The sequence below is a fragment of the Rhinopithecus bieti genome, unplaced genomic scaffold (assembly GCF_001698545.2).
Source record: "Rhinopithecus bieti isolate Rb0 unplaced genomic scaffold, ASM169854v2 scaffold_33140, whole genome shotgun sequence".
NCBI classification, from domain to species: domain Eukaryota; kingdom Metazoa; phylum Chordata; class Mammalia; order Primates; family Cercopithecidae; genus Rhinopithecus; species Rhinopithecus bieti.
In genome coordinates this window covers 226,878-230,978 of record NW_016814072.1, presented here as the reverse complement: position 1 = coordinate 230,978, position 4,101 = coordinate 226,878, and the positions used below count along the sequence as shown (strand labels likewise).

Below are 4,101 nucleotides of genomic sequence, written 5' to 3'. Positions count from 1 at the left end.
TCAATATGCTGTTTCAAAAAATCGTTGAGGAATAGTCAGGAATCTTAGACAGATAAGTAGTAAAAATGCGGCTTTTTTTTTTTTTTTTTTTTAAGATGGAGTCTATTGCTCAGGCTGGAGTGCAGTGGCACGATCCTGGCTCACTGCAACCTCCACCTCCCGGGTTCAAGTGATTCTCCTGCCTCAGCCTTTTGAGTAGCTGAGACTACAGGTGCTCACAACCATGCCTGGCTAATTTTTTTTTTTTTTTAATAGAGATGGGTTTTTGTCACATTGGCCAGACTGGTCTCAAACTCCTGACCTCAAGTGTTCCACCCACCTTGGCCTTGCAAAGTGCTGGGATTACAGGCGTGAGCCATCACACCCGGTCATCATGTTAGAATAAACCAAAGGGGCTCAGGTAAGGTAGAAGCTCCAGGAGTAGGCTGTCCTTAGGTACTGCCAAACCCAGGAGCTCGACAGTATTACTGGAATTCTGTTTTTCAGTGTGAGTCTTGCAATTCTGCTTCACGTAATGCTAGCTTCATCTTCAGACACGCTTTCTCCGTGTGGTAGGAAAGGCGGCCCCTGCAAAATTCCTGGATCTCAAGAAGAGATGATTTCCTGCTTTCTTTTCCCCGCCCATTTTAGGGCATATATCTGTCCACAGTGGGTCACCGGCTGACCTGTAGGTATGGAAGTGCACCTACCAAGGTGGAGCACTAGTGCTTGGCTGCCAGAATAACAGGCTGATGTCTAAGGCTGAGGAATTCTGCCCCTTGCATCGTAGGGAAGAGGGAAGCAGCCATGTCCCACAGCTGGTTGTTGCTTGTAACAACCGTGGAAACTCAGTATTCATCTTAGTTCTGCCGTGTGTTTGTGGGACAGTCTTGGAATGGTTATTCTGAACTATTCCATGGCATAGACTTGGGATGTCCAGACCTTGGCTGCCTTGCCCTGTACACTTCTATGTATTTGTTAAGAATTTTCCAAGGAGTACTTCCACGTGGTGATCTTTTAGTCTTATCTAAGGCAGAAAGCAAGAAGCTGAGAGGGCGGGCTTGGATGGAGAACCCCCAACTTGATCATGTGCTGTGGGTTCTTGAGGGATGCATGGAGAGAGGCCACTCCAGAAATGGTGTCTTTTTGTTTGTTTTTTTGTTTTTTTTGTTTTTTTTTTTGTTTGTTTGTTTGTTTGAGACACAGTCTCACTCTGTCACCCAGGTTGGAGTGCAGTGGCACGATCTCAGGTCACTGCAATCTCTGCCTCCCAGGTTTAAGTGATTCTCCTGCCTCAGTCTCCCGAGTAGTTGAGATTACAGGCGTGTGCCATCATGCTCAGCTAATTTTTTTGTATTTTTAGTAGATATGGGGTTTCACCATGTTGGCCAGGCTGGTCTGAAACCCCTGACCTCTGACAACCTGCCCACCTCAACCTCTCAAAGTGTTGGAATTACAGGTTTGAGCCACTGTGCCCAGCTGGTTTCTTTCTTTCTTTTTTTCTTTATTTTCAGATGGAGTCTTGCTCTTGTCACCCAAGCTGGATTGCAGCAGTGCCATCTCGGCTTACTGCAACCTCTGCCTCCTGGGTTCAAGCTATTCTCCTGTCTCGGCCTCCTGAGTAGCTGGGATTGCAGGTGCCCGCCGCCACGCCAGGTTAATTTTTGTACTTTTGGTAGAGATGGGGTTTCTTCTGTTAAGAGTTTTGGGCTCAAACCCACATGTGCTCCCTTGATAAGCTGGGTGGGGCTCGTGTCAACATTTCCAACTCTTTTTTCCTACCTGCTTGGCACCTCCTCCTAGACCCCTATTCTATTCTTGGTCTTGCAGGTATTAATGACCTCACATTGATAAGAATTCCTCAAGGAAGGAAAGGGAAGGGCCCTGCTCAAATGGCTTGTTCTTCCCCCGGCCCAAGCTTCTGTCTCTAATATCATGGAATCACCAAATACGGTCTCCACATAGTTGTTCTTGACTATCCCATGTCACAATAGAACAGGATGACTCAATTTTGTCTAGAGTTTGGACTGAACCACTAATAGAATCCAACACAGGCCAGGCAAAGGTTGTGGTAATTAACATGGAGTGTGGTGACCACAGAAAGAATTGATGGAAGCATGTGAGGAAATGTGTCATCCGGAAAAGCAACAGCTCAGCTCCTGGGGCCCAATGTGGACTTGCCTTCAGGAGGTGATGATGTTGCTTTTGACCTGTGGGTCAGAGTAAAAATTGCATAAAATCAGTTCCTAGTGTACAAACTGATGGATGTTAAAGGTTAATTTGTAAATACCTTTATGTTTCTATGGGGGAAAAGCTTCCCAAGTTCCATGTAGGTTCTTGGGCCACTGTTTATGATAGAATTATAATACTACATATTCAAAATGTCAAATGTCAGACAAAAATATTATGGATATACAGTTTCTTCTTCTTCTTCTTCTTCTTCTTCTTCTTCTTCTTCTTCTTCTTCTTCTTCTTCTTCCTCCTCTTCCCCTTCTTCCTATTCTTTTTTGGATATGGAGTCTTGCTCTGGCACCCAGGCTGGAGTGCAGTGGTATAATCTTGGTTCACTGCACATCCACCTCTCAGGTTTAAGTGATCTTCCCGCCTCAGCCTCCTGAGTAGCTGGGATTACAAATGTGTGTCACCACACCTGGATAGTTTTGTATTTTTATTAGAGACAGGGTTTCACCATGTTGACCAGGCTGGTCTCGAACTCCTGACCTCAAGAGCTCCACCCGCCTCGGTCTCCCAAGGTGCTGGGATTACAGACATGAGCCACAGCACCCAGCATGTAAAGTATTTTCTCTAAGATATAATTTAAATACCAAATAAAGGCATGCTATGTGTTTCATTTAATCTCCAATTAAATGGAGTCAAATCTCACCCTTATGTCAAATTATCCTTCAGCCTATATACTGGGACAAAGGTTTTCATGACTGTCATCACCACAAGAGCTTTCCTGTGTTGTACTTGCAGATGGTCACAGCCTCTTGGTCTAGTAGAAAAGTCTACCCGAAGCCTCTGAGAGGCCCAACATAATCAGGGACCACAGGAAACAGTACAGCAGTAACAATGAGAAGGGGATGGAGTGCTGTGGGACTCAGCAAGTGAAAGTGAAGAAACTTCAGGTCCTGGAATGTGGAATCCAGGTGAGCCACAGGCTTGAAGTCGGAGTTCCAGGGCTAGACCGACTAAGAACTGGAGAGGCTGGGATTCACCGGGAGGCATGGGATGGAAGGGGTCGTCGCCACACAGGAGCCAGGGACCCGGAGACAGGCAGCTGCAATGCGGAAAGAGGAAAAGAGGTCTTTGAGGAAGCAAGGGAAAAATAATTCTGAATTAGTTTATACTGGTCCAGAAGTTTGTTTTAGTGCCAACAATGGAGATATCAGTAAAAACTGAATCCTAGTTGTAATAGTATTTTTAATGGAATAAACGCATTTTATCGACTTGAATTAATTACTTATGTCCTTATTTTATCTTATTATATACTACAAATATCTTATATGATTTTTATATATCTTTTTTTTTTTAAATTTTAGATGGAGTCTCGCTCAGTCACCCAGGCTGGAGTGCACTGGTGTGGTCTTGGCTCACTGAAACCTCCGCCTGCTGAATTCAAGTGATTCTCCTGCCTGAGTCTCCCGAGTAGCTGTGACTACAGGTGCATGCCACCATGCCTGGCTATTTTTTTTTTTTTTTTTGTATTTTTAATGGAGACAGGGTTTCACCATGTTAGCCAGGATGGTCTCGATCTCCTGACCTCGTGATCTGCCTGCCTTGGTTATATATATCTTATTAAATATGTATATATGCTCTTCAGGCCGAGTTCTTCTCCTTCCTTTATAATTCTTATCTATGTGGGGTACATTCCAGAGAGCTTCATGAATGAAAACCATCTGAAATGTATCACGGAATAATTATAAATGTGGATACACGGAGAGGAATGTGGTAGGGCAAGACACTTTGAATAGTCCACAATTCTCTCCACAACTCGTTTTTCCCAAGCTCTTTCAAATCTCAGATTATACCACTAAGAGACTGTTACCGTAGGTGTTGTTCTTTGTTGTAGACAAAGAGCTGTTGGCCGCCCGCGGTTCTGTGCACTTTGCATGAATTCTT

General features: G+C 44.5%; 1 long non-coding RNA gene across 1 annotated transcript; it reads left to right on the top strand.

Annotated features, from left to right (window-relative positions):
• The first annotated feature begins 1,593 nt into the window (after positions 1-1,593).
• Positions 1,594-3,563, top strand: LOC108513722 (uncharacterized). The gene is made up of 3 exons (XR_001881003.1): positions 1,594-1,635; positions 2,956-3,128; positions 3,522-3,563. It is a non-coding gene; the product is annotated as an uncharacterized LOC108513722 (long non-coding RNA).
• The last annotated feature ends 538 nt before the right edge of the window (positions 3,564-4,101 follow it).